We start from the raw sequence: 12345 nt of genomic DNA on the forward strand, positions 1-12345 counted from the left end.
AGAGGGTGGTAGTGTGTCAATCCCTGATCTACAGATTCAACAAAATCCCTGTTAAACTTCCAGCAGGCAGTTTTGATAAATTAATAAGCTAATTCTAAAATGAATATGGAAATACAAAGAACCTAGAAGAGCCAAAACAATTATTTAAAACAACAAAAACAGTGATCTATCAGTCCTTTATTTCAAAGCTTATTGAACTATAGTAATCAAGCCAATGTAGTATTGTCAAGGTAGACAAACAGAAAAATGAAACAGAATTGAGCTAAATAAAAGGTCTGGTCACTTTACAATTACAATATGTGGGTGAGGAGGGTTTCCCCCACACCAACATGAAATTATCTGACACCAGCTGGATATCCTACAATTGAACTCCATTCTGACACACTCTATCTACCTGGAGAGAGCATCAGAACCCACAGGTAAGGACTCAGTCCATTAAGACTGTACTCCACACACATACACTTCAGATGTCAATCGAAAGCCCAAAACCTGTGCTTCTAACAAACACACCATAGGTTCAACAGGTAGAAGGTTCCAACTTGGTTTTGATTAATTTGCTAGAGCAGATCACAGAACTCAAAAAAAGCATTTTTTACTAGATTACCAGTTTATCATAAAAGGATACAATTATTGCAGACGGAAGAGCTGCATAGAGCATGGTATCCGGAAAGGGCACAGAGCTTCCAGGCCCTAGCCCAGAGAAATCTCCCCGTGTTTACCAATCTGGAATCTCTCACACTGCCCTTCAGAGTTTTTAATGGAAGGTTTATTACAGGATTGATTAAATCATTGGCCATTGATAATTGATTCAACCTCTAGCCCTTCCCCTCTCCCTGGAGATCTAGGGGGGTGGCACTAAGTTTCAATCCTCTAATCACTTGGTTGGTTTCCCTGGCAACCAGTCCCTACCCTTAGGTGGAGTCCTCATTAACATAACAAAAGACTCATTTGCTGCCCTCCCTAGTTAGGAAATTCCAAGGGTTTTAGGAGCTCTGTACTGGAAACTGTACAAGGACCAAATATATATTTATTATAAATCACAACATGACAAGTGAGTAATCATAGTATACTAAGGCTTCTATAACAAAAGTGCCATAAACTGGATAGCTTATAAACAACAGACATTAATTTCTCACAGTTCTAGAGGCTGGAAAGTCCAAGATCAAGAAGTTGGGAAGATTAGGTGTCTGGTGAGAGCTTGCTTCCTGGCTCATAGAAAGCAGTCTTCTTATTATAACCTCACATGGTGGAAGGGTTAAGGGATGTCTCTGGGGTCTGTTTCATAACCCTGTCCTTAAGGGTTCCATCCTCATGACCAACTCAATTCCCAAAATCTCCACCTCCAAAAGCCATCACCCTGGAGTCTAGGTTTCAACATATGAATTCTGGGGGTACAAATTCAGTCTATAAATAGACATGTACATATATAAACAATAGCACTTATACAGACAACATATACGTGTCAAATATATGTATATACTTTTTTGAAAGTAATCAAACGCAAGTCAGTGAAGAAACAATAGTCTTTCCAACAATTGTTGCTGGAACATTTGGAGATATATATATATATATATATATATATATATATATATACCAAAAAACAACCACTTTTATCCGTACCTTGCACCAGATACAAAAATAAAATCAAAATGCATTATAGACTCAAAACAAAACAAAGCAAAATAAAATAAAACAAAACTTTCAGAAATAAGCATAGGAGATAATCTTTGTGATCTTGGTTTAGACAAATAATTCTTAGATATAACAAAAGAATAATTCATAAAAGAACCATTATAAATAAATTGGAATTTATGAAAGTAAAAAAAAAATAACATATTCTTTAAATCATACTCTCAGAAAAATAATAAGACAAACCACAGACAAGACTACATATCTGCAATTCATATATCTGATAAGGAGCTTGTATTCAAAATATATAAATAATAAAACAAACAATCCAATATAAAATGCGCAAAATATTTGAACAAATCTTTAACAAAAGATATTCAAGTGACCAATATACAGAAAGACATACAATATCATTAATGAAGAAAATGCAAATTACAAACACAAGGAGATACCCTTATGTACCTGTCAGATGGCTAAAATTGAACTAACCATAAAAAATGATGTTGAGATAGTGGACCATCTGGAACTCTCACACACGTGTAGTGAAAATGTAAAATGGTACAATCACACTGGAAAATAGTCTGTCAGCTTCTTAAAAGTTAAACTTGCACTTACCATGTGTAGTAGCCATTCCATTCCTAGGTATTTATCCAAGAGAAAAGAAAATATATAGGAATGTTCTTAGCAGCTATATTGCTATAAACAACCTTGAATCAAGTCCAAATGTTCCTTGGCCTATAAGTGAGTTAAAACTGTGGTATATCCATACAATGGAATATTATTCAGCAATAAAAATCAATGTACACAACAATGTGGATGAATTTCAAAAGAAGCAGAGTGAAAGAAACCAGACCAAAAAAGTGTACACAGTGTATAATTCAAGTATATAAATTTCTAGAAAATTCAATCTAATCTATAGTGACAACAGTTCAGTGGGTACGTTGTTGGGGATTCAGGATGGGTGGGAGGGAAACATGACAAAAGGGTTCCAGGAAATTTTGGGAGGTGATGAAAATTTTTTTAACTTGCTTGTGGTGATGGTTTCTTGGTGTGTATATGTGTGTCAAAACATATCTAATTTTACACTTTAAATGTGTGAAGTTTATTACATGTCAGTCATGCCTCAATAAAATGGATGAAAATGGTATGCAAGCAAAGTTAAGTAACATATGATTAGAGGACAAGGAATATTAGAAGTAAATGCTAATACAGAGCTAGGCTTAGACACAAAACATAAATGTAGGATAGACAGAAAAAGCAGGGTAAAGATAATGTGCCAAAATGGTAAAGGAAGTTGTCTGAGAGTTGGTATGAACTGGGTTGCCATGTTGGACTATGTGTTTCTGATGAAGCCAACATTCTTTTTGATTGGTCAGTGCCTGTGTGGTTACATATGCTTCATATTTTCTCTCAGTCCTGCTTCAAGAAGTACTTGAAAGACACGTAGGCAAAACAGAGTATGCAAGTTTTCACTTATCAAAAGAAATTCATTTAATTAACCAAATATTTATTGAATGTTCATATTGCCAAGCAATATGTGGCATAAACACTGCAGAGTATGACAGACATGCTTTCTTTTGTCTTATCATTTGGGGGTTACTGTTAACAGAACATGGAATGTAAGATATGAATGTCTAGAGATAAGGCTGGAGGAGCATGTTCTTAAGTGACTTGAGACTTTTTTGAATATCTAGTATTTTACATCACTGTAATTAGTCAAGTTTGGAGAAATATATATCCCTATGCAACAGAAGCAGAGAATTTAAGACTTGTATCCTCCTCTTGACTAGACCTATAGAGAGTGACTACAACTTAGAAGATACATATCTATCACAGCAAAAGTACACTGCAAGTAGAAAAATCCTTTGTTTTCAAATACACTGATGCTATTCCACAAGCTGTTCTGTAATTGCATGATTTCAGAGTTGTTTTTCATGGACGTGACCGAATTTTTCCAAAGTGATGCTTGATAGACAGAAAGTTGAAGCGTTGCAGCCCCACAATATTTTACAGGTAATTACCAGAATGAGTCACTATTCTGGATGGTGAGTAGCATTGATTTTTAGTCACTTAAAGGATTTATTTATTTTTTTCCTTTTAACTTATCTGAAAACCTTCAATAAAGGAATGGTGCTGAGTATTTAATCATAAACCTTTAAGGCAATGACATAAGGGAAAAATGATTTCCTTACCTTTCTTTCAAAATATATTTGAAAAATGTGAGACTGGAAACAAAGTTGTAATCCCTTTTAAACTGTATTAAGATGTCAACCACATTTTAGGGTAAAAATGTTTTATAATTTTTAAAACTATAGATAGGTATAATATACAGATCAGTGTCAAAATTAAGAATGAGCTATATACAACAATTTTAATGTCATTAATATTTTTTTGAATTTGGTAAGTACTTTCAAGTGAAGGATCAAGCCAGGACACCCACTCCACAGAATCAAAATAGGCATCTGACACCGACTTGCCTCTAATTTTGTTTCCTAAACTAGTCTTCATATAGTCTAAATATTCTTTATAAGGAAGAAAACAATGTTGACAAAGAGGTGAGAAGGCTCTCCAGCTCTCAAATCTAGTGGACATGATGATAAAATAGACTTACTATTTTTTCTAACTAGTATATTTAAGATTACATTTAATATTTTATATAAACAACTTGATTTTTTGTTGTTTTGCTCTTTACTCAGCAGCAGTTTATCCAGTTTATCATTATGTGTGTGTGTGTGTGTGTGTTTTGCTGGCATATACATCAATTAGGCAATCTGGGAATGCTAAAGTACTTATCCTTTATGGGCTCTTTACTATACCTCCTTGAAGAAAGCTCTTCATTTGAACAACAAACATATTGCACAGCCCTAGAAGCCAGGCATTATGTTAGCTGCTGGAATATTGACAAATACTGACAAATAAAGACAGAAAGTCTCTCTCCCAAAGATACTTGCTGGAAGCGTTTTGCAGTGGTAAAAGAAAATGAACTAACACCAATTTTCTTCAATAATTCTTTCCTAATTCATTTGTGGACAAGTGTTGGTAAGTCTATGGAAGAAATGGGACATAAACAGTATATTTACAGTCTCACCTGTGTAATTAAATGATTCACTTGTCATGATACATCTCCCACTTGATAGTATTAATAAGTATCTTCACTGTTTCTCAGCTCTGAGATCTTGTTTATTTAACTTAAACTTTCTGTCCTCAGTTCCCTTTCTTAAGAAATAGGGGGCTTCCTTGGTGGCACAGTGGTTAAAAATCCGCCTGCCAATGCAGGGGACACGGGTTCGAGCCCTGGTCCAGGAAGATCCCACATGCCGCGGAGCAACTAAGCCCATGCGCCACAACTACTGAGCCTACGCTCTAGAGCCCGCATGCCGCAACTACTGAGCCCACGTGCCACAACTACTGAAGCCTGCGTGCCTAGAGCCTGTGCTCCGCAACAAGAGGAGCCACCTCAGTGAGAAGCCCGTGCACCACAACAGAGAGTAGCCCCCACTCGCCGCAACTAGAGAAAGCCTGCGCCCAGCAACAAAGACCCAACACAGCCAAAAATAAATAAATAAAATAAATAAATTTATAAAAAAAAAAAAGAAAAAGAAATAGGGATAATAATACAACCCATATCCAAGGGTAGTTATGAAGATTAAGTAAGATAATTCATGCAAAGCACTTGTAATAATGCCTGGTGGATATATCACTAAATGTCAGATATTTTAATTTTATTATCAAATATTAAGCAAATTATCATTTTTCAATGTTGATAATTCAGATGTGTACAAAAACAGTATCAGCTACAGCATATCTGAATTTTTAAAATATCTATAAACATACCCAAATATACACTTTAAATATTCAAATGCCACTTTTACAGATTTTCCTCCTCTATGACAACACTCTTTATTCCTCTAATAATCAAGGCATCCTTCTGAAATCCTATAACACTACACATCATAAAATTCAGCTTTTAATTATGTGATAATTTTCATTGTCACCATAGTTTTTTCTTTCTATGTCCTATTATCTCAGTTTGTGCCACTTCTTTTCAATTGGATTTAAAGTTAATTGAAAGCAAGTAATGGTCTTATTCTTTGCCATCTTTCTAATGCAAATATATTTACTAACTAGTTAAACATTTCTAGATTTTATTTTTGATAGTTTTAACTATGAATATTGCTTGAAAGAGACTATATATTTTGATAAAAAACAAGAGTGTTTTATGAGAGATATTTATCTTTGGTTCTTTTGAAAAACAAATGAAAAATAATGTTGATCCAGTGTATGTTATTTTATTTTTTTACTGACCTGTAAGAGAGTTTCTATTTTCTAAATTTTACATATGAAGAGCTTGAGGTTGATAGAGGTAAAGTATTTTGCTTGTATAGCACAGCAGACAGTGTAAGAGTACAGAGCTAGAAAAAGATTTATCTAACTTCAAAGCCCAAAATGTTGATTAAAAAAATGTGTAACTGATTTTATTGATTTTGTACATGTCTCCATTTCCTTAAGACTTCCTTTTTTTTCAAGAAATATTCTAGGATAAAATACTAATAATCATATCCAAATTTTAGAAAGTGGCAATAAAACATATATACAATGTTTCTGTTTTTTAATAGAATAGACCTCCTATACTCTTGCTGTAGAGAAATACCTATGTTAACTACTTTATAATTTTACCAAGAAAAGACTGATCTAAGCTAACAAGCAAACAAATGTGTCTGAAATTCCATTAGCAAAAGGCTTTCAACAACATGAGCACAGTCAAGCTCATAATTTAATTTTTCCCACACATCTTTATTAAGTTCTATTTCTGATTAGAGGGTCATGTCTTCACCATATGGCTTAAAATTAAATGTGTGAAAAAAAGCTCAGGTACCCAAAGTTAAACATGAGATACAAAAGAAATTCATGGAAAAGAAATTCAGCAAGTTGAAGGATAAAGTTTCTTTTCATGTGCAGAATCTTAAGCTATTTTCTGCCAGAGGTACTGTTGATAGACTATTGGTCATTTAGCAAAAGGTGTTTCTAATAAAATAATGAAGCCACACCTGGGATAATTTCCTGTAATTTTTGTTTTCTGTGACTGTTTTCTAAATGTGAAGCGCTTTTTGGAGCTCAATATCTTCAACTATATTCTAACCCACAAATATTGTTTTACATATCTCAGTATAGCATTTAGAACCTACCATAATCTAGTAGAGTGGAGTATGTACTCAGCTAAAATGTGAGTACCTAGGTAGCAGCTGAAATCATGTATTATTATGAAATCTCAAATTCTTAAATTATGGTACATTGATGCTCTCTCCAAATGGAAACAGAACTGTCACTATTACATTCTCTCTCATCCTATAGTACCTCATAAAGCAATTTCATATTCCCTGTGTATACCATACTCATTCTTTTATGCTTTTATATATACATTTTTCCTAGGAATTAAATCTCTTTATCCTTCACCTTCCTTCTTTTTCTGGCAAAATCATATTTATCCTTAAAGATTAATTTATATACTGTATTAGTTATGACTTTATAAACATTCATAGGATTATACCTCTATCATAACATTCATTTCCATGTGAATGTTAAGTTAGGCTTTTGTTCCAATTTATACCTCTTCTTTGCCCAATATCCTGTTTCTCTACAGCATACCAGCCCCTTTTCCATCCCAAATGGTTACATTGGGTCTGTTGCTCTCACTATCCTATCTTCCCCTTTGTTGTATCATGTGTATATGAACCAGGAGTGGGGAATCCTGCTTTGTACAGTGGTTGAACTCAGGCATTCGTTGGCAGCAGGGTCAATCAGAAATTTCCTGATCCTGAAATATGGCTACCAGGAAAGAGTAATTTTCCCTCTTCGGGATAGCTGAACTGGGAATAATGTCATTCTGGTATTGCTGTCAGTTGTCTTGCCTGGCTGGTGAGCATCTACTGGAAAACACAGTCAAGTGATGTTAAGAAAAGACAGATTGCCATTGTGTATACTGTATGATCCAGCCAATCCTGAATCTACACCCATCTCTGGACTTCACAATTGTGTAACATATGTTTCTTTTTTAAAATTATAATTGCTTTATTTTTTTGAGCTTAAGACACATGCCGTGAAGTGTATGTCTTTAGGACACTTGATGGAAAAAAGAGTAGGAGTATGTTAGTTTCTTTATGCAGTCTTCAATAGGTTCTAGATGAAAAGGACAGACTTCAGTACAACTTGGCTCTTCAGACAGCCCTTCATGTTTTTACTTAGAGACCTCATTGTGTCTGCCTCCAGCTATCCCAGGTTGGACTGAGAATCAGATAATCAAATGTCCTGTGGATTTTCCAATACAGCTGAAGTGTGGGTCAGGGAATTAGAAATCATTTTGCCATGGACTTCTGGATAATAAAGATCAACATGGTGACCGATGACTGGTGACTTGAGAAGTATATAGCACATGGAGCTCCCGCACTTGGAGCTGGAAGCAGTAAGGTGAGTAAGACTTTACACTTTGAGACATTTCCTTTCTTAGCACATTGTAAGAACATTTGTATTGTGATTCTAATAGTTACATGAGGCAAACAGTGAAATACAGTAATGTTGGAGTTTTGTATATGGAAATACATGTCTATAGACATTTTTAAAAATAAATTAATTTTATTATTTTATTTTATTTGTTTATTGTTTCTGGCTGTGCTGGGTCTTCATTGCTGTGCCCAGGCTTTTCTCTGGTTGCGGTGAGTGGGGGCTACTCTTCATTGCAGTTCACAGGCTCTAGATGTGCGGGCTTCAGTAGGGGTGGTACGTGGGCTCAGTAGTTGTGGCTCGCAGCTCTAGAGCACAGGCTCTGTAGTTGTGGCGCATGGGCTTAGCTGCTCTGCGGCATGCAGGATCTTCCCGGACCAGGGATCAAACCCATATGCCCTGCACTGGCAGGCGGATTCTCAACAACAGCGCCACCAGGGAAGCCCTATGGACACACTTTTATGGTGGCAAATAAAGTAGAAAGTTATTATCTTCTCAGTATCTCTTTTCTGTACAGCATAGAATTTCTAGCTCCCATCCCTGTGATTATGAAGAAATTGTCAACTGTTCTTGGCTAATTTATCTGACTACTGGTGATTCCAAAATGCCAGCTGGCCCTGGGAGGAAGTGGTACATGACAGTGACCTTGCCAGTTACTGTATGACATCTCTCTGAATCACTGGTTAAAAACATGAAGCTGAGACCAAAGACTGAAGTAAGGACATTGTTAGAGACATAATCTCTCCTTCCAGGGGGATAGGGAGTGGGGAGAGAGAAGAGTTGTTAAGGAAGTGTTTAATTAGAGGGATTCTGTCTGTCATTTCTCCTGCCACATGGAGAAACCATGTCTATAGAATGATTCCAAGCTCTGAGAGACAGAGATCTGAAATGAAAAGACAGAAATGATGGCATGTCTCTTTTTTTTTAAGTCCTGTTTAAGACAAACAAACCAACCAAAATCTCTAGCTGTATTTAATATATATTCACACTTATACTTTTTAACTTTTTTTTTTTTTTGGCTGCGCCATGTGGCATGGAGGATCTTAGCTCCCCAACCAGGGATCGAACCTGTGCCCCCTGCAATGGAAGTGCAGAGTCTTAACCACTGGACCACCAGGGAATTCCCCCATTCTTGTACATTATACAATTATTTTAAATATGTTATTTTGAGATACATTTATACCTTTGACTAAAATTTTTCTGTAGGCTTAGAGATGGAAATAGGTGTTGGTACTAATTATATCTCAGTGACTAGCATTATTTTTGACACTAGTCAATGGTTGGTAAATGAGTGAATGAATGCAAATATATTAAGCTATTATTGAACAACTTTAATTATCATCATAGTATTAATAAGATTATGGTTCAGATGAGATTTATCTTCTTTACTTTTCTAAAAAAAGCTCTACTATATGCTGTATTTAGAATCATATGTGCCTCATAAATTAGGATGAACAGGTTTTAGTTTAAAATTGTATATACATGCCAAGGATATGAGACACACATATTATTCTTTATATGTCCTCTTGTTAAAAAAATCTACCTCATAAAATTATATGTATAGTAAAAGAAAAGAAGGAAAATGTGAAGGGATAAAGTAAAAGGGAAATTCAAGGTCAAAATGTGGTCTCTTAAGAATATATATGAGAGAACACTATTAATCATTGTTATAAATTACCAAAGTTACTGACTTTGTAGGATAATCAGAAATATGAGGAAGAGAAACTGTAACAGCTTTCTTAACAGTTTACTTTTAAATAATTTTATTCTAGTGGCTTATATTATTTTTGTTTACACTGAAAACTAATTTTAACCTATAAATTGAAAATGATAACCTTCATCACCCAAAATAATTTAGAAAAATTTATTGACAGAAGAGGTCACAGACATTTTTAGTAAACATAATAATATGAGTAACTGAAAAGTACTATATTTTGAAAGATGAAATTCTAATATTAGAATACATAGCATGATTGGAAGTTCTGATATGTTTTAGTTAGAATACAAATGTGTTTTGTAAAAAATTAATATAGGATACAGCTTTATTGTAACCTTTATTCATTAATTAAAGCCTGCTTTATGCTAGGTCCTATCACCTCATTTGCATTCAAATGCATCATATATATATATATATATATATATATCTAGGAGAACAAGATAAGCTTAATTTTACTAGTTAATATGGTCCTAATACAACTACATTACACTAATATTTTTATCAAAATTTTTTGTCTCCAAAGAGATTTTTTATAGAATATCTCCATTTATATATAATATTTTCTTATGTATGTTGAGAAAATAACACTGATCCTTTCTGCTAACTTTATGATTAAAGTATAACTGCCATAATTAAAATGTAGTCATAATTTAAATAGGAAAAGTAGCATGGTGCTGTGGTTACAAAAAAACAGGTTTTGAGGTCAATTTGTCTAGATTTAAATCCTGTCTCCTATAGTTACTACTGACCTGATATGGGGCAATCTTTATAAGCATCATTTTCTTAATATGCAAAGTGGTAATAGCAATATTCCTTAGAACATATTGGTTGGCGTAAATGAGATGGTGAATACAAGATAAATGGAATATTTTTAATGCTCTGATAAATTGCAATTTAAAGATAAATTGCTACATTTTTTAAAAAAATTCAAAATGCTATACAAAACTTCTGCTTCCAGAAAAATGGAGATGTACTTTTTCTTATTTCTCTCAATAAGTACAACTTACAACCTTGGCTGTTATACCTTAAAAAATTAAGAACATGCCAAACAGTGGAAAGAAGACAGACCATATCCTTCATGAATATAGATGTAAACATTGTTAAAAAAGTATTTGCAAAGAAAATTCAGAAATGTATAAAAAAATTACATACCATGACCAAGTGGGGTTTATTCCAGACATGCAATGCTAAACCAATATTTTAAGACCAATCAATGTAATCCAAAAGAGGAAAGATCACATGATCTGATTAATCAATGTAGAATAAAGCACTTGATTAAATTCAACACCCATTCAGAGTGGGAAAAAAAATGTTTGCAAACAGCATAGCTGACAAAGTATTCGTGTCCAGAATATATAAAGAAGTCTTAAAACTCAAAATTAAAAATTAAAGAAAAATAATCCAATTAGAAAATACATGAAGAAACATTTTAACAAATACATACAGATGGTTAAAAAACACATAAAAAGGGCTTCCCTGGTGGCGCAGTGGTTGGGAGTCCGCCTGCCGATGCAGGGGCCGCGGGTTCGTGCCCCGGTCTGGGAGGATCCCGCGTGTCGCGGGGCGGCTGGGCCCGTGGGCCATGGCCGCTGGGCCTGCGTGTTCGGAGCCTGTGCTCCGCGGTGGGAGAGGCCGCAACGGTGAGAGACCCGCGTACCGCAAAAAAAAAAACAAAAAAAAACAACACATAAAAAGATGTTCAAATTCATTTGCCACTAGGAAAATACAATTAAAACCACAGCTAGATATCATTCCACCCTCATTAGAATGGCTAGAATTTAAAACAAACAAACAAACAAAAGGCAAAAAAGCAACATCAATCTGGCCAAACAAATGAAGGAGAGCCTGCAAAGACTGAAAGAATAAATTGTATCAAAGAATAAGACTGATTATGACAAATGGGACTAACAGAACAATCAGGATGAAGACTGAAATGGACTGTTGGATTTGTTTTGTTTTGTTTTGGTTTGGGTTAGGTTTTTTTTTTTGCGGTACGTGGACCTCTCACTGCTGTGGCCTCTCCCGTTGCGGAGCACAGGCTCCGGACGCGCAGGCTCAGCGGCCATGGCTCACGGGCCCAGCCACTCCGCTGCATGTGGGATCTTCCCGGAGCGGGGCATGGAACCGTGTCCCCTGCATCGGCAGGCGGACTCTCAACCACTGCACCACCAGGGAAGACCTGGACTGTTGGATTTTATGGCATTGAACTCACCATCAATCTTCTCAAAGTAGTTTTGGTAGAATCGTGGGTATAGCAGTCATTGTACAGAGAAACAGAACCAGTAGGAGATATATAGTAAGGGATTTATTGCAAGGAGTTTGCTTATGCAATTAAGAAGGCTCACTAAGCAAATATGAAATCCACAGGGTAGGCTATTAGGGAGATGAAGCTGGAACTTTCCTACAGGAGCTGAACTGCAATCCATGGGCAGAATTTCTTTTGCTGGGCATTCTCAACTATGCCCTTAAGGCCTTTCAACTGATTGAATCAGTCTCATCCT

General features: G+C 35.2%; 1 non-coding gene across 1 annotated transcript; it reads right to left on the minus strand.

Annotated features, from left to right (window-relative positions):
- Positions 1 to 9174: 9174 nt before the first annotated feature.
- On the minus strand, positions 9175 to 9247 carry TRNAG-UCC (transfer RNA glycine (anticodon UCC)). Its single transcript has one exon. It is a non-coding gene; the product is annotated as a tRNA-Gly (tRNA).
- Between the last annotated feature and the right edge of the window lie 3098 nt (positions 9248 to 12345).

The sequence above is a fragment of the Lipotes vexillifer genome, unplaced genomic scaffold, assembly GCF_000442215.2.
Source record: "Lipotes vexillifer unplaced genomic scaffold, Lipotes_vexillifer_v1.1 scaffold483, whole genome shotgun sequence".
NCBI classification, from domain to species: Eukaryota; Metazoa; Chordata; class Mammalia; order Artiodactyla; family Lipotidae; genus Lipotes; species Lipotes vexillifer.